At 43.4% G+C, this 19,626-nt stretch overlaps 1 long non-coding RNA gene across 1 annotated transcript; it reads left to right on the plus strand.

The window, feature by feature from the left end:
- The first annotated feature begins 1,854 nt into the window (after nt 1–1,854).
- LOC311227759 lies at nt 1,855–2,876 on the plus strand. The gene is made up of 4 exons (XR_014619622.1): nt 1,855–1,973; nt 2,089–2,207; nt 2,327–2,539; nt 2,645–2,876. It is a non-coding gene; the product is annotated as an uncharacterized lncRNA (long non-coding RNA).
- Nucleotides 2,877–19,626: the final 16,750 nt, after the last annotated feature.

The following is a 19,626-nucleotide window of genomic DNA, read 5'->3' on the forward strand; positions in this document are numbered from 1 at the left end:
CCTGATGTAAACTGCGCGATGAGGGCGCGTTAACCCTTTCACTGCCACACTACAGAAGCTTAGTAATGCTTCGCCTCAACTCCGTTTCTGGTAGAACTAGTGAGCGAATCTTTAATATTTTTTTTTGATTCATATTCAGAGGTAATTCGTCGAGATATTTATAATTGGTATTTAGCCAAAATAAATATTAGAAATATGGTGAAAAAAACTATTTATCCGTTTTTTTATCCGTCACTACCACACTACAGAAGGTTAACCTTTCACTACCACACTACAGAAGGTTAACCTAGTTGTTGTGTCTTTCACTACCACACTACATGTATTTACATCTAAATGCTTATTGGTCAGGCGGTGACGTCATTAAGTTGATGCCATTGATCGGTGAGTATTAAACAGAGAGCAGGGCAGTGCATGTTTGCCAGTCACCATGGAACCCAGTCAGCAACCCACAGCGAGGGCACTTGCCGAGGCATTAAACCGGTTTGCTCACTTCGGAGCACACTGTGTTGAAGACGAACGCGCTTTAGGAACATTCATCACGGATTTCTTTCCGCAGAAGAAAAATCCAAAAAGAAACTCAGATTCTGGTTCAGAAGAAGAAGACAGTTGTGACGAGTTAGAGGCAGATGATGATGATGGTGACAACACTATTGAAGACGAGGCAGAGCCAGAAAATGATGGTGATGGTGGTGATGGTGACAAAACTAACGGATTTGAAGACGAGGCAGAGCCAGAATCTGATGATGGTGACAACACACCTAACGGATTTGGAGACAAGGTAGAACACGTAATGTGCGTTGTGGAAGTTGAATCTGACGAGAACCACGAACGCCAAATGGAAAGACTTTTGCGATTTACTTGTAAATGCGTCCAGGTTGATAAAGAAAATGACATTCTTAATCGGCGGTCATGTATCACAAAATTGGACCGTGATGAAGTTTACACAAGGCGTTTTGAGATAGCGGCTCTCGAAGAGGATCATAAAGACTTGATTATTATGGCGCAGCTCCAGGCTTTTGGTCGAAAGTCAGAATGGACTATCGGAAATAAATCGTTTTCCAAAAAAAGACAACGTGCTTACACAAACTATTTCTTCGGGGCGATACAAATCTGCCGTGAAGCTTTCCTCTTCATCCACGGGTAAGTTATTATTATTGTCTATTTAAAACTAATAATAGTACATCATGCCTATTTTTTTTTAAATGATAATAAAATCTTGAAACTTGATTAGTCTTGTTTATTATCAGGGTCCCCCATTTTATTAAAACTAATTATAGTACATTATAGTAGAGTATAGTAGCATAGTATAGTATAAAGTACCGGTACTTGACAGGTACCGGTACTTGTGATGATGATGATGATTGATGATGATGATCTAACTATCTCTCTCTGTCTCCACAATCATGTAGACTGGGTGTGGTACAGACAGGTACCGGTACTTGTGATGATGATGATGATTGATGATGATGATCTAACTATCTCTCTCTGTCTCCACAATCATGTAGACTGGGTGTGGTACAGACAGGTACCGGTACTTGTGATGATGATGATTGATGATGATGATGATCTAACTTCTCTGTCTCTGTCTCCACAATCATGTAGACTGGGTGTGGTACAGACAGGTACCGGTACTTGTGATGATGATGATCTAACTATCTCTCTCTCTGTCTCCCCCCCCCCCCCCTCTTCTCTCCCAAGAATAGGTAAGGATCGCTTGATTGCAATAAGCAAACACATGTCAGAAAATGGCATGTGTCTTCGCACAAAAAAGCGATCACCACACAACAACAAGCATTGCATAAAATATGAAGATATCGAAAAAGTAGTTCAATTTGTGTTGAATTATGCAGAAGATCATGCTGTTCACCTCCCTGGACGCCAGGCACACCAAAAGAACTTTACCGGTCAGCTGTTACCATCTTGCGTCACGAAGGCATCTGTGTGGCGTTTATATACCAAGGCAATGCCAGTTGGTAGGTGTAAGCAAATCTTTGTCAAAGAAATAGGTCAAATAGGTCTTTGTCAAATAAAAACAAAGCTTGAAAATGAATGACATTGTGCTAACATGTGTTCTTATTAATCTTTCAGACCAGCGAGCAGTGGGCCTGTCCACATTTAAGTCCCTCTGGAGGCAATTACTGAGTCATATCAGAGCAATCAAACCAATGTCTGATCTTTGCTGGGTGTGTCAGAAGAACAATTATCTGGTTAGTGAACATCACAGTGTTATGAACTTTGAACTGCAACTTCTGTATGAAAAGTGTTATACAAATACAGTTTATTATTATTAATATTAATCATCATTTACTTAACTTTTTTTTTTCAGATTTTCAAAAGTGCCAATCTGCCAGAGGCTGAGAAGTCTGCAAAGCTGAAGCAGCAGGAACAACATCTGGCGCATGTAACCTCAGAGCGGGCTGCCTACAAGGGCATGCTTAAAGCCGCCAAGGAGATCGGTGATGGTCTTTCTCTGGGTGGTCATGTGCCACCGGCAAGCAAGCCCTTGACAATGCATTACAGTTTCGACTACGCTCAAAAGGTGACTACATACCAAGCCCTCTTTCACAACATCATGTTATAATTGTTATAACTACTGCATTGCTCCCTTTTTTTTCTTTCTAAAATCCTTATTCATTTATTGCAGGTGCACTACCCATCAGACCCCCTTCAACCAGGGCCCATGTACTTCTTGGCTCCACGCAAGTGCAGCATATTCGGTGTTTGCTGTGAGGCGATTCCACGGCAAGTCAACTATTTGGTGGATGAGGGGATGGAGTCCAGCAAAGGTAGCAACGCCGTCATAAGCTACCTGCACCACTTCTTCAAAGACCATGGTCTTGGGGAGACAGATGTTGACCTTCACTGTGACAACTGCAGTGGCCAAAACAAGAACAAGTACATGTTGTGGTACTTAGCGTGGCGAGCGCTACATGGTCTTCACCATCGTGTCAATCTCCACCTGCTGATTGTAGGCCACACAAAGTTTTCCCCGGACAGTTTCTTTGGGCTTCTCAAGCAGCGTTTCAGAAAGACCAAGGTGAACACTCTTGATGAGATTGCAGCAGTCGTAAGGGACAGCTCAGTGGCTGGAATCAACATACCACAGCTAGTGGGAAAGGAAGATGGCACTGTAATCGTGCAGTCCTACAACTGGCAGGAACATCTGGGGCCTTACTTCAAGCCACTGCCACAGATCAAGCAGTACCAGCACTTTAGGTGGGTGTGGTCACTGTGTGTTGTGTATTTACTGTAATTAATTATTCACACTTTAGTGCAAAGAATGTCATTGGTAAATGATACAAATGCATTGATATTGTTATGTGCCCTGTACTAACGTTTCACTTTATTATTGCAGCTTTGATTCCAAGGAACCTGGTGTGGTTGTGGCAAAGATGTCTATTGATGGCGCTGAAACCAGATTCCAGCTGCTCCGTGACGTCCGTGTCCTGCCGCCTATAGATGGACTTCCTGTGCTGCCACCACCGGGACTGGACTCTGCAAGACAACACTATCTGTTCCACAAGATCAGAGAGTTCTGTGATGAGGAAGCCCAGGACGTAACATGCCCGGCACCACCAGCCAAAATATCCAGCGGCGGTTCAAAAAGACCACGGTGATCATCTGGAGAGGCCATCAGAACATTGAACATTGACTTTAGCATGTCTATTTTTATCTCGTGTTATTTTAAATGCTAATAAAATCTTGAAACTTGATTTTGTCTCTTGTTTATTATCAGGGTCCCTTTCACTACCACACTACAGAAGGTTAACCCTTTCACTACCACACTACAGAAGGTTAACCTTTCACTACCACACTACAGAAGGTTAACCTTTCACTACCACACTACAGAAGGTTAACCCTTTCACTACCACACTACAGAAGGTTAACCTTTCACTACCAGACTACAGAAGGTTAACATTGACTTTAGCATGTCTATTTTTATCTCGTGTTATTTTAAATGCTAATAAAATCTTGAAACTTGATTTTGTCTCTTGTTTATTATCAGGGTCCCTTTCACTACCACACTACAGAAGGTTAACCCTTTCACTACCACACTACAGAAGGTTAACCTTTCACTACCACACTACAGAAGGTTAACCTTTCACTACCACACTACAGAAGGTTAACCCTTTCACTACCACACTACAGAAGGTTAACCTTTCACTACCAGACTACAGAAGGTTAACCTAGTTGTTGTGTCTTTCACTACCACACTACATGTATTTACATCTAAATGCTTCTGGAGAGGCCATCAGAACATTGAACATTGACTTTAGCATGTCTATTTTTATCTCGTGTTATTTTAAATGCTAATAAAATCTTGAAACTTGATTAAGTTTCTTGTTTATTATCAGGGTCCCTTTCACTACCACTACCAGTCACCAGACTCATTTTAATAACAAAGAGCCTCAGACTGGAAAGCTGCCAGGTGTTAATTGCCCTAGAGAGAGGGGGGCCATGGATTACAATGACTTCTGGGTAGTGTTGTAGTTGTTTCACTATTGTCACTGAATAGCCTGCTCGTCTCTTGAAGGCTATTATCTCTGAATACGTTTTGTGATAATCACCATGAATCATAGGAAGTAGCTTGCAAAGTATCCCACCAAAATGTTCAAGTGATGGCTTATTTTGAAGGTATGAATCTGTACTTTCATAATATGTAAAAAAAAAAAAAATGAATATCCCTCAACATGACCCTGAAGTCCATACCTGGGCACATATATATATATATATATATTTTTTTTTTTTATTATTATTATTATTATATATTTTTTTAGAAATGTTTTCCTCTGTAAAAAAAAATACCAGTGAATTATTTTTCTTCTTCAAAAATGGCCAAAAGTGACAGCTCTGAGCTCTCTGATCAGGCCTGCAGTCAGTAATGGCTAGCTGTCAATCACTCAAGTGCAACTTTCCCTGCACGGGTTGATATTTTTATTCTATTATCCAATCAAAATAGGCTATTTGAGTCATCTAAGCCCCGCCCGTGCAACTTTGTGCACGCTACTCACGAACGCGGGTTGAATGATTGACAACCCTCGACGGTCTGAGACTCAATCAGAGAGGAGCTGCGAGACATGGCATAGACCACTGCACTTCCGTGTTACATGGAGCGCGTGAGGAGGAGGGGGGCGGGGGGAGAGCAGAGCGAGTAACAAGACGCTTTAGGGAAGTGAGGAAGGAAGGAATGTTTATGATTCCCAAGATGTGATGAGGAGATATCAATAGAGAAGGAAAGAATGAAGCTGCAATATTCAATGGAAGATGAGATCGGTCACTGCTTTTGCTGTTGTGTGGTGAGTGCATTTAAAATATATATATATATTTTACAGTGATTATGAATTCATTGGCCCGCTGTGGCCTTGCGTGTGTAATACACCAACACGGTTCCCGCGGGCACCAGGTAGCCCCCAAGGACCACATGAGTCACCGCAAGCCTTGCTTGCGTTTCTAATCAAATATTAATATCGCCGCAGGGAGGGGGGGGACATAATCCCACGGGACAATGGGATTGACCGATATGTTTACCAATATTCCAATGTACAGTTTTGCTGTACCATTGACTCAGAATGGTCTGTTTTATTGAAATCGTCACAGCAGTATAGTTTGTTTATACTTCAGAAGTATGATATTTAAACATGGTCCCCAAAATGAATGGAAGCGAATGAGGAGCCTGACAACTGGGAGGAATGGGGGTGTTGCAGCGTTGGGGATGTTTAAAAAATATAATTGAATATATAATATAATATAATAATTTTGTGCTTCACCAAGAAATTTGGTCAGCAGCTGCCACTGAGTGTGTAACGTACTCCAGAACGTATGCCGTTGGTGACAATCAAAGCATCAAAAAACTACCCCCCCCCCCTTTCATGCATTCATGATGAAACATAATACCTATTATATACATTTGATTTGGAAATAGTAGCATGTCCAGGCGAGCAACGCCAACACTTTTAGTAAAATTCACATATTCCTCCATTGCGCCGTTTTATGGAATTAACCAGGATCACTCTGAAACTATACTTATTTTCACCACGGTATAACACGCGAGCGTATACATGAAGAAATTTATTCTTCTTCACATATTCAACGATGGATAGTTGATGTCAAATGAGCCATAGTATTGTATCCATAGCTATAATATAGAATATTGTTATAGCTCTACAAACACTGCCATGCAGCCCTATCTCTTAGAGTGGTGGCGCAGTAGGAACTAAGATGCTCTAGGCCTCTGGCGCTGAATGAGTTAAGACATACGGTTATGGTTAAGACGTAAGGGTTCGCCAGCAGGGAAACGTAAAAGTTTTCTGAAATCATATGTTTCTGAATATGTAATATATGTACTGTTACTGTATGTTACACACTACGTAAATATGACCTATGGCTATAATGGAACATACATCATGTACCTTTTATCCTGTGATTGATTAGTACTTTATTTACATATTTTAAGCGAGATCTGGTGGGACAGAAAGACTGAGGTGGAAGTCTACTAATAAACGTTGATGGAGAGGAGAGTCTATAGCATTCAGACCCTCTGTCATTATTTATTTTCCTTTTTCCACAACAAGCACAACACAATACAGTAACACAATAATACACAAGACACCACAGGACAATACTTCAACAATATTAACTACAATAACGACAAGACAATCAGAAATAATAATAATAATAATAATAATAATAATAATAATAATAATAATAATAATAATAATAATAATAATAATAATAATAATAATAATAATAATAATAATAATAATAATAATAATAATAATAATAATAATAATAATAATAATAATAATAATAATAATAATAAATAATACAGAGTATAAAAACAATATACACATTTTATTAAATTATATTACACCACAAAAGACAATTCCTCCCCCACTCCCACCCCAGGACCCCAGGACCCCTAAGGACCCCAGGACCCCTCAGGACCAACATCCCGGCCCCCCCGCTTCGCCGCTAGATCACGGCTTTAACTTTCTCTGCCGCTGAGACCCATAGTTTCCTCTGTCGTTATTTCTAACGACACCACATCTTGACATCTAATGATTCCCACATAAAGGGCTAATCTGCGTCCGTCTCCAGTGGAGCGCCGGCGTGCGTGCGGCGCCGAGGTCCAGAGAGAGGGGGGTTGAGCAGAGAGTTTACTACCCCATTTTAAAAGCAGAGAATTACACCCCTGACAGGCAGCGCCCGCACAGACGCCAGCTCTCTCCTAACTGGGAGGAAGAGAAAAAAGAAAAACTAAATGAAATAAAAGATACACGGTTATAGAAAGTTAACACACATCAATTATCCTGTCAAGGCTGAGCAAAAGAGAACAGGAAATATAATATACGAAACGTCCCGGCAGGTTTCCGTCAGCGAGGTAAAGCAATAATAATGCACATTTCAATTCGGGGGCCGCTTGCCTTGCAACCTTGTCCCATACACTGCCAATCCGCCAGGGGTATTAAGCACTCCGGGTGTATTTTTCCTGGTGACCTCCGAGGACACGGTGTCAATTATTCTGGGTACAGCCTCTGTGGAGGACCTCGTTCCCCCTAATCAAAATAAATGTCCGGGGCAGCAGAAAGTGAATGGAGCTAAGCCCCCAATATTCCTCCGAGACGGGGGGGGGGTCTCAGGCAGCAAACAAATCCATTACCAGAGGTAAATAGGTCCACGTCAGCACTTTTGCCCCATTTGAATGGTTCTGGCCCTGTGACCACCCCCTCCACTCCCCTCAGCCCCTGCACAGGATTCCTCGGAGCTGATAGCCAATGTGTGTGTGTGTCACCCCCCACCCCCACACACACAGTCAATCTTACATAACACAATGTGATGATGATAAAACTATCAAACCGAAAGTGGCTGTGTGACTAACTCACTATAATGAGAAAATTCGGCTTCCTCCATATAATAGGGGAAAACGGAGGAGAAGGGAGTTGAAACTTTAATGCAATGCTGTGTAGCCTAATGCAGTCTTACCCCAATTCATACTAGGGTGGGGGGGGGGGGGGCAATTAAAATAAGCTCTCATGAAATTAAATGTATTTTTTCTCCCCCCCCCCCTCCCCGACTTTCTCAGCCAGGGGACGTAGGGATGTATGTGTAATTTCAGCTGATAATGGGGACAGTTCTGCTATAAGGGGGGCTGTCTTTTTTTTCTTTCCACAGTAAGACAGCGCTTCGCTGGAGGTGGGGGGGAGGGGTTTCACACACCCTGGCTAAGTCGGCCATTTGGTTCATCACTCTCGATGCATGTTGTTCACACCATAACACATAACTCTTCCGGTCGACACGCGTCGTGTGAGGGAGACCCCCTGACGGGGAGGGAGGCGATGTGACAGACTCAACACAGGAGAGGACGTTACTGTAGCAGTGCAGTGGACAGGGACAAGCATGTGTAGACGTGTGTGGGTTTCAATATCACACGCAAATGGTAAGAATAAAGAATGATAATGAAACACAATGAGTAATGAATAATACAGCAGCCTTAGCTGTGTCTCACCTGTTTCAACTGAAACGGGCCCCACTCGCTAGCAGGGCCCACGGATTGACAAAGTAAATGGTAAATGGCTGCATTTATATAACAGCTTTTATCCAAAGTGCTTTACAGTTTGTTCCTCACATTTGACTTATTCACTCATACATTCACACACTGACGGCGGAGGCGACCATGCAAGGTGCCACCCTGCTCATCTGGAGCAGGTAGGGGTTAAGTGTCTTGCTCAAGCACCCTTCAAAATGCTGCCCGGGAGGAGTGGGAATCGAACCGGGAACCTCCGGATTACCAGATGACTGCTCTTCCTCCCGAGCCACTGTCCCCTAAACACACCCTGGATTGATAAATAGGGTTCGCACAAGGCTCTTGAAGTGCTTAAAGTGCTTGATTTTTTACAAAAAAAAGTCAAGGCCTGGAATTCCTTGAAAACAGCCCATTTTTAACAAGGTGGTTAAAAAGTCCTTGAAATTCAAATCAACCATTCGCATTGAATGTTTTGTTCATCCATGATAACATTTTTCTGAATAAAGAAATATTTTTTAGTTTTAATCAAATCTGACGAGTCGCTGTCTCGCGCGCTCCAACTGCTTTTCCTCATTTCTTCGCATTTGATGCTCTAGCTGGCAAGCAGGCCAAGCAGATGCTTTAAAAAAATCTTTCACCTTGTAGAAGAAACCTTGCTCCTGACATATGTAAACCAAGTCATGCAAATCTCCAGGTTCTAGTTGAGCTTCAGTAGCTTCCCACCTCATGTGCAAATTTGACTAAAACATTATATTTTCATTGGCTTCCTATTGTGATTCTGGGTGAGGTAGAATATAATGCATCATATCTTCAGAAACCCCAGAATTTGCTGTTTCATTCGGTTTTGATTTGATTTTATTTTATTGATGGATTAAAAACACACAACAAGGATCCAAAGGATAACATGAGAAAGAGTAAAACCCTTATTTCCGTCATGGTCCCAGGGCTGTTAGGCCACAACAAAAAAACACGACAATAACACAACACTCATACATTTAAAACATTATAAGACTAACCTATCGCTAAAATTGTATACCCCACAATAACTAAAAACTGATTGGAAACCCATTCAAACTATAGGGGGCTATTCTTCTATTCTGACCATGAGCCACTTCCTGACGCTTCTCTTGAAGCTGTGGAGGCTCAAGCTCTGCTTGATGGGGATAGGCAGCTTGTTCCAATCCTGGGCTCCAGAGAAAGTAAGGGAGCATTGGCCCAGTTTCGATCGGAAAGAAGCAGGCTTCAGGTTTGCTATGCTTGCTCTAGTTCTGTGGTTGTGGGATTCGTTGACCGGGGTGAAGTAGTTTTGGAGGTATCTAGGGGACCTTTGGTTTATAATATTGTGCACTATGTTCAGTCTGAGCTGGGTAACTCTGGCCTCTATAGGAAGCCAGTTTAGCTCCTGGAAGTGACTCCTCCCTATGTGGGTGCGAGGGCCAAGACCCATTACCACCCTTACTAGCTTATTTTGGGAAACCTGAAGCTTCTTTTTTATGTTCACTGTCAGGCCCTCGAACCACGATACGCTACCATAGTCAAAGTGGCAGAGTACTAGGCTATTTGCTAATAGCCTGAGGCTATCTCTGCCAAGGAGGTTGGCTTTCCTAGCTAGGTACCTGGTGCGGGCGTTGACTTTGCCCAGTACTTGGGAGGCCATAGCCTCCCCATCTAGGCTCCCGTCTATCATACAGCCTAGATACTTCGCTTTTTTTTGCTGTTTTAGGGTTACAGCTCCTAGCTGGATATTAAACTCCTGTGCTTTCCTGAGCTTGGGCTTGGAGGCTAATAGTACTGCCTCTGTTTTACCTAGGTGAAGAGAAAGCCTGTTGTCCGAAAGCCACCTGCTGACCCCTGCAAGTTCTTCACCTAGCATCTGTTCTAGTGTGTTCTGATCCTTGTGTGAGACTAGCAGGGCTGAGTCGTCTGCAAATAAAAACAAGTTACATGAGCATGCTGCTGACATGTCATTTATGTACAGTAAAAAAAGGAGAGGTCCTAGCACGCTTCCTTGTGGGACCCCACATACAATGGGCTTGGCCTCTGACATAGTGCCACTGACCTCAACCCGCTGCACCCTATCAGCAAGGTAGGAAGAGAACCATCTGACCACTGTCTCAGACATACCCAAGGCCTTAAGCTTGGAGAGCAGTATGTCATGGTTCACTGTGTCGAAAGCCTTCTGTAGGTCTAGAAGAACTAGCCCACACAGCTTACCTGAATCTATCTCCCTCCTGATACTGTCTGTAAGATAAAGAAGACATGTTTCAGTAGAGTAAGACTTCCTAAAGCCGGATTGGAGGTCGTACAGGAGGTCATGGCTGCTAGCATATTCCTGGACTTGTTCATGGACTATCTTCTCTAGGACTTTGGATAACACACTTAAAATTGAGACTGGTCTATAATTGCTGGGGTCAGATTTGCTCCCTTTTTTATATATAGGGATGACTTTGGCATTCTTGAAGTCGGTGGGTACTTTGCCTAGGTCCAGGGAGAGGTTAATAATATGGGTTACTGGTGGAGCTATAACTCCGGCTGCATCCCTCAGAAACCTGGCACTGATGACATCTACACCTGTGGCCTTCTTGATTTTGAGCTCACCCAGCATCGCAGCCACTTTGACTACTGACACCTTGCTTAAGGAGAACGAGTTTGCCTTAACCCCTCGTTGGCTATAGTAGTTGGAAACAAAGTCATCACCAAACTGCTCTGTCTTGGGAGGTAGGTTAGAGACAAGCTTACCTGCTACCGATGTAAAGAAGTTATTAAAGATTGTGGCTACATTCTTTTTATCAAACTCCATTCCCTTGTCTGTGGACAGGCCTATGTTGGACTCAGTAGTCCTTTGGTTGGCATCGCCCCCACAGCCTAGCTGCTTGAGGGTTTTCCACAGTTTAGTTGGGTCATTGCTGTTCTCCTTGATGGTTTCTGCAAAGTATTCTCTCTTAGCTATCCTGATCATTTCCTGAGTCTGGTTCCTGAGTTTTTTGAAGTGATCAAAGTCAGCCTTATCTTGAGAACGGTTAAACTTGGCTAGGGCAGAGTCCCTCCGTTTGATACTATCACCTATGGTGTGGTCAAACCATGGGTCTGATCGCTGCTTCACTCTGGTTTGTCTAAGGGGGGCTACAGAGTTTATAACCTTCAAGAACAGAGATTTAAAAGTGCCCCATGCTTGGTCTACCTCATTGGCCCTGAGAACTTGAGACCAGTTCACTTGCTCTAGCTGGGCCCTCAGAATGTCCCCTGAGTAATTCTTGAGGGATCTGGCAAAGATAGTTTTATGACCAGAAAAAACCTTTCTCTGCACCTTCCTCGAACAATAAATGAGATAGTGGTCACTGATCCCATAATCTATGACCCCACTCCTGGGGATGTTCACTTTGTCTGTAACTAGGATTAAATCAATAGTAGTCTTGGATACATCAGTTACCCGAGTGTGCTCTGAGATCAATTGCTTCAGACTGAACTGTTTACAGAAATTGGTATAAACTTTGTGGGTTGGAACAGAGGGATTTGTGACATCAGTATTAAAATCGCCCATTAATATACATTCTTTCTCCTCCCCTCCCCAAGATGACAATACAGCCTCAAGGCTCTCATAAAAAGAGTTCGAGACTGGGGGTCTGTAGCAAATTCCAAATATAATTGGCTTGGAATGGGGCTGGTAAATGTCAAAGAACAGGGATTCGATTTCATCAGTAGAGACCGATCTAAGCTCATAGTTAATGAGCGGATGTAAGCGCAGACTCCGCCGCCGTTTCTGTTTCGATCTCTTCTCACAAGTGAATAATTGTTTATACCAATTTCGGAGCTGTCGATGGAATTATCGAGCCATTGGTTCATTGAAAAGTGAGCAGAAAATGTCTCTTGTGTGCTCGGACCCCACGGTTTGAGAATGTGTGTGTGTGTGTGTGTGTCTGTGTGTGTGTGTGTGTGTGTGTGTGTGTGTGTGTGTTTGAGAGAGGATTTCCTGAGAGCGGTTACACATTAGAGCAGGGGTTCTCAAACCTTTTCATACCGTGACCCCATTTTATTTGGATTTTTTTTGGGGACCCCACACATAACTCATTGGGCGTCATACCCGAGTATAGTCGGGTTTCGCCGCCAATGAGTTAATGTATCGCGTAATTTCAAAGTGGAATTAAGGAATATCAAAATAAAAGCACACATTGTTGAACTTGATCATGCATATTTATTGTAAAATGTAATTACAGCACTATGTTATGAATACACATTTATAAAACGAGGCATATTTAGCCAAAACATGTTGCCAGAACAATACAAAAATTTAAATACTTTTTTTTTCTTTTTTTTTTACTTTCCAATGTGCGACCTCACTGTCACCTACCCCACAACCCCAATTTGGGTCGCAACCCGTAGTTTGAGAACCACTGCATTAGAGAGAGAGAGTGAGAGAGACTCCTGAGCCTCTCGGCCGTAAAGCGCAATGATCATTTATTAATTCATTCATACAACAACCATAATAATAAGAATTCCACTAGCCAGGGTAACATAAACAGCAACGAGCATTCAAATGGACATACTGTAGGCCTATAGCTGAATGAACAGACAGTGCAACTAATTGTACAACAATGTCAGAGCAAAGAAAGTGACCATGCCAGAATAATATCATCTAAGCCAGTGGTTCTCAAACTTTTTACACCAAGTACCACCTGAAAACGTAGCTGGCTCTCCAAGTACCACCATATGAGCGGCGTTAAAATACAGCCTATTCAGCTATGCACAGTTCACGCAGGAGGCAAATGTATTCCTAATACCATTATGTATTGTTAACTTTTGTCAGACACAGCCACAATGTACAAAGGGATAGCACTAGAACTAGCAAACGCTTCCACACAACTCATACAATGCAAGGGGCATTGAGAACATAATAACTAACATTCTCACATAGCAAGTGAGAAAATTTAGAACAACTGTATTTCAGCAAATGTACTTAATTCTCTCTCTATCTGTCTGTCTGTCTGTCTGTCTGTCTGTCTGTCTGTCTGTCTGTCTGTCTGTCTGTCTGTCTGTCTGTCTGTCTGTCTGTCTGTCTGTCTCTCTCTCTCTCTCTCTCTCACACAGCAAGCGATTGTCCATCATTCTCTCTCTCTCACACACACACACACACACACACACACACACACACACACACACACACACACACACACACACACACACACACACACACACACACACACACACACACACACACACACACACACACACACACACACACACACACACACACACACACACACAATTATTTTGTTACAAAAACTTAATTTCCTGCATTCTGGTGCAGGAATTTTTGAATTTTTACCATTTAAATGCCAGTGTTTGTGATGGGCATCACAAATTATTGTAAAAAAGAAAAGAAAACACATATTCAATACATTTTTTAATGTTTACCCTTTAAATGCCAGTTTGTGTGATGGCATCACAAATTATTGTTAAAAAAACACACACAAAAAGTTAAATATTTTCAATATATCAAATGCAAAGTAAATTTTTCTGGGGGGGATTGTTACAGGCTAGGCATGTGTCAATGATTAGCAGCAACACAGATTTTGATGGATTTTTGTAATGTCAGATTTTTTATCTGACATTACAAAAAAATCTAAAAATAAATGGTTATGATCAGGGCTGAAGTTGAATTAAAGATTTATGACTGTTTAGACTGCATTACTCTCTGTCACAGTGATCTCCTGGTTGTTCCCCACTTAGGTTATCTAACTATCGCGCCACCGCAACCAGAAACACTGGCCTGGCCTGCTTCTAAGTTCAGTGGCCTGACTGCAAAACATTTATTTTACTGGATGTTTACTGTTAATGCTTGTGTGTCTAATTTGATGTTATGTTTAAAAAATAATTAAAAAAAAAAATAGTAAAACATTTTTTTTTTTTTTTGTGCTTTTTTGTAAATGTTTTCAAGTACCACCAGCAGTACCACCAAGTACCACTAGTGGTACGCGTACCACAGTTTGAGAACCACTGATCTAAGCTAACAAAGAACATTAGCATCTAAGCTACCCTTGGAGGATATCCCTAACCAGAGTGTAGCCCTAGAGGGTAGCTCCAGCCAGAGAGTAGCCCTGGAGGGTAGTTCCAGCCAGAGGGAAGCCCTGAGGGTAGCTTCAACCAGAGGGTAGCGCCAGAGGGTAGCTCCAGCCAGAGGGTAGCCCTGGAGGGTAGCTCCAGCCAGAGGGTAGCCCTGGAGGGTATCCCTAACCAGAGAGTAGCGCTGGAGGGTAGCTCCAGCCAGAGAGTAGCCTTGGAGGGTATCCCTAACCAGAGAGTAGCGCTGGAGGGTAGCTCCAGCCAGAGAGTAGCCTTGGAGGGTATCCCTAACCAGAGAGTAGCGCTGGAGGGTAGCTCCAGCCAGAGAGTAGCCTTGGAGGGTATCCCTAACCAGAGAGTAGCGCTGGAGGGTAGATCCAGCCAGAGAGTAGCCCTGGAGGGTAGCTCCACCCAGAGAGTAGTGCTGGAGCGTATCCCTAACCAGAGAGTAGCGCCGGAGGGTAGCTCCAGCCAGAGAGTAGCCCTGGAGGGTAGCTCCAGCCAGAGAGTAGCCCTGGAGGGTAGCTCCACCCAGAGAGTAGCGCTGGAGGGTATCCATAACCAGAGAGTAGCGCTGGAGGGTAGATCCAGCCAGAGAGTAGCCCTGGAGGGTATCCCTAACCAGAGAGTAGCCCTGGAGGGTATCCATAACCAGAGAGTAGCGCTGGAGGGTAGATCCAGCCAGAGAGTAGCCCTGGAGGGTATCCCTAACCAGAGAGTAGCCCTGGAGGGTAGCTCCAGCCAGAGAGTAGCCCTGGAGGGTAGCTCCAGCCAGAGGGTAGCCCTGGAGTGTAGCCCCAACCCTCACCCGTTTGTGGGGGGGGGATCCCAAATAATGACAGACAGTAATCTATTCTAAAATCATCATACTCGTGCTGTAGTGCCTGCCAGAGAAAAAAGTCCAGTGTCACGGACTAATCTAAGCCCGTTTCTCAAGTGTGTACATTTAGTCAAGCAGACTCCCAAGCTCTACAATACAAAGGGAAGCCACAGACGGCTGGCCTATACACATCAACGTTTGGCCTGGGGCTGCCGACCTGTAGCTACAGCCAGTATCTCCTTGTCGTGCCAGTGGACCACAGCTAAAGCAGGCTGGTGACCATCCATCCATCCATCCAAATAGGATTCCATCCTGCTGGCTACAGCCCAAGCATAGGGTGCCAGGAGGGAGCTCCCCTGTCAGTTAGATGAGATGTGAAATAGCTCCAAACAGCCTCCACTACCGGTGAAGAGAGGAGATAATCTGTTGCATGGTTCAGTCGCTTTAACATGGAGATTTCCTACTGCATAATAATAATGCAGGACCTGTCGCAGAGGTCTTCAATTGGCATGCAACAACACTCAATGTTAGCGGCACACAGCGGTTAGTTTAGCACACACACACCGGAACACACACGCATGCATTGTTTTTGTAGGATCGCCGATGCGATACTCCTCTGCGCTTAACCCATCCCGTCGTCCTTCCCCCCCCAAGGGAAGCCGGGAGCAGACGAGGACTCCTGCCCGTCTTCGTCACGAACGTGACAGCGTTAGCGATCTGTTGTTTTTGCGTGTTTTTCCATTGGGTTTCTCTTATCGGGGGGGGCAACCCAGGCGAGCACGGGGAGAACATGCAAACTCCACACAGAAAGGCCCGGGAGATACCCCACTTGGGTAACTGGCATCATGGAAACCTGGTCCCCAAGTGGGAATCGAACCCTGGACCTTCTTGCTGTGAGGCAACAGTGTTAACCACTACACCACGTGCCACTCATGGGCATCTTGATGGTGTTGTTCTCCCCATGTGAGCACAGCCATGGCCAGTGTTGGGCAAGTTACTCAGGAATTAGTTACTTATTACCCCTTTAAAAGTAGTGTATTTGCCTTCATACATTTACATTTTGTCATTTAGCTGACGCTTTTATCCAAAGCGACTAACACGTTTTGTACGACAAGTCAGTAGGAAGGGTACAACTCTATTAGCTGAGTAACAATGTTCATCAAAGTGTTAAGACTTGAGTGCTATATTGTTGAGTGTATGTTAGTATATTAGGAAGAGTGCAAGAGGTTAGTTTTAAAACAATAATTTTTTAGAAGTGTGTCTTCAGTCACCGGGAAAGATTGGCTGGGTTTCGGCTCTCCTAATTGTGGTGGGAAGTTCGTTCCACCATTGTGGGGCAAGGACCGAGAATATGCTGCTTTTCTTTGATGACCCTCCCGGAGCTCGGATAGGAGTGGGTTTGAAGCGGTGAAGTATCAAGGGACTATTGTTCTGATATACAGAACCAGCTAAGCTACCCTGCGTTGTGATTTGTCCGTTACTAATTCCCTTGTACTTTCAAAGACCAGGAAATGGCCTTGTTTCGACGGCAAAGAGACGGCGGTTGAAATGAAGGAGAGGAGAGGAAGTTATTGTAATGGTCCGCTTTTATTGGCAGAATCCAAAAGTAAATAACAAAAGGCTTGAATGAAAAATGGTGCTATGAAACAATCAAAGCATGAGACTGTGCCCTCAGCTCGTGTTCCAGACTAATTCGCTACAAGCAAAGTATCTCGTCTCGTCTCCTCGCTGATTCGATGGTTTCCGTCTCAGCTCGTCGTCATTCACGTCCAGTAGGGGGAAAAAACATGCGTCTGTTCGTTTGTGTTCGTTCTGTTCTACTACTCTCTCAAACTGCTCGTTTTAACGCGTTTCCTCCTCCCCCATTTTTACGTCAGCTGGGAGGACGTCTTAAGAAGAGAAAGAGCTTCTGATTGGATGAGACTATGTAGCGGCCATTTTGAAGCTCGCCTACACCGGATCTTCCCTTCTAAGGGCATATCTTTGCTGGCTTTGAATAGACTGAATCTTGGTTTAGAGAATTCTTCAGTTTTCACGTTTAAATGTATCTGGCAAATTAGATTTATCAAGTTATCAATCAAAAGTAAGGTTTATTTTGCTTAAACCTCTAATGTAGTCTTTCTGCTAGGCAGTTACCCTTATTTTAAACCTTATATCTTGAATAATGGCCAATTTAGTCGTAATTTAATCCGTTTAGTATTGTAAACAGATTAATTGCTATACCTTTGAAGCTAGGGGTACTTTGTAAATCTAAATAACTGTTTTTACAAACTGATTCAGATATTCTCACCAAATTTAGTGTTATTCTTATCAGATTGGCTTGCAGCTGTCTCCTCATGCCAAAATAGGAGCGGCTCGTTCCTTTGAATCAAATTGGCTTTTTGCAGCTGTCTCCTCAGGCCAAAATAGGAGCGGCTGGTTCCTTTGAAGCTAGGGGACTTTGTAAACAACCCCCAATTTTAGGTGACTGTCCTATCGTTTTCTATAGCCGGATACCACCTGCAGGGAAGTAACACCAGTGCATTTACTGTTGGAGTAAACAGCCCTTTTGTTACTTCACCTCAGCCCTATCAGCCAGTATCGGTCTTGGGGGTTGCTGATTGCTATGAGGCCTATTGCCTTGTCAGCCAATATCAAGTTCTGGGGGTTGCTGCTTGCTGTGCTACTTCTAGTCAATCTCTGCATATGTGATATTACTAAAATGGTGTGGTGCACTGTTCATACCATGTTTAGCAACGACCCGTAGCGGTAGACCTGTACATTATGCGTTTTTAGCTTGGGAAAATCCACTACAGGTCCCCGGTTGGGGATTATATATCCCCAATATTCTTGTTAGTATTTTCTCAATCAAACTGTTCGTACATCGTACAAATACCTTAACCTTTTAACTGTTAGCAAAATCACATAAAAACAAAATATTTAAAGAATCTCTAAAGCACAGTTCATTTTTGTTAGTACCAACGCTTTCAACACCCTTGTCATTTCACTCACACAATTAACAATTATCAGTTATTTGCAGTTGACACAATTATCAGTTATTTGAAGTTGACATCCGTCTAGGTCCGTTTCTTTATACAAAAAGAACATCGCACCAGTTATCAGCTTTTCTGTTTAGTAATTGCTATACTTATGTGTTTTTTAACCAAACATGTCTATATTGTGCGGCTAACTCTGAAAGAAAAGATTATTGCATCGCATTAGATTTAAACATTTCTAAAAAAGGAGAGAGCTCAAAATAAAAAAATAAAAAAATATATACACGCTCTCTCCATGGACCGCTTATGATCCTATTATCATTAGCTTTTCCTCACTTTTTCCTATGTATACCTTCGAGGTTTTCTAATAACTCGTTGCGGCCGAGGATCTCTTTCCGGGCTTGTGCTAATCACGGTTCCCTCCGGTCCTTTTGGTACACCATCCAAGTCCACAGAGGAGAAATTATTATGTTCCAATTCATAATTTTCTCCTCTGTCTGGCTCCTGTAGGAATCCCTCATCCCCTACCGGTGGCCAATCGTGTTGCCCTCTGTCTGGCTCCCCATAATCGTCCGCATCTTCTCCTTCGTTTAGGGGTTGCGCCGCCCCTGTTTCTTGCTCAAGGGCCAGTGGTTCAGATTCCCATTCTTGGCCAATATCTACAGATTTTACGCAATGCGAAATATGATACCACATAGGTGACCCTTCAACCTGTAAAGCCCTTTCCGTGGCTCGGACGACTTTGTATGGCCCTTCTCGTCGCGCGCCATACCATTTACGTCTCAATACTTTAACATAAACGTGGTCGCCCGGTATGATCTGAGGTGTACTTGGCCTACTCATCTCCTCCCCGGTTTCATGCTCCTGTCTACTGGAGACATGAACCAGAATATCTCTGTGGATCTTTGACATGTATTTCACGTACTCGCGCATATCATTGTCCAGGATGTCCAAACTTGGACCTTTACCTGTCGCGCGCAAGCCTGGCACTACCATGCAACGACCTAACATCATTTTGTGCGGTGTCAAACGCAGACCGCGAATTTCGCTCGAACGACACGCCATTAATGCTAATGGGAGAGCATTTAGCCAATTCAAACCTGTGTGTTGACAGATCTTAACCAATTTGTTTTTTAGTGTCCCGTTCATGCGTTCCACCAACCCCTGGCTCTGCGGGTGATAAACGGCCCCCAATCGCTGTTTTACGCCTAAATGTTGGAGTATTAAACTTACAGTTTTGTCCACGA

This window comes from Notolepis coatsorum (genome assembly GCF_963971535.1).
Source record: "Notolepis coatsorum genome assembly, chromosome: 4".
NCBI lineage: Eukaryota > Metazoa > Chordata > Actinopteri > Aulopiformes > Paralepididae > Notolepis > Notolepis coatsorum.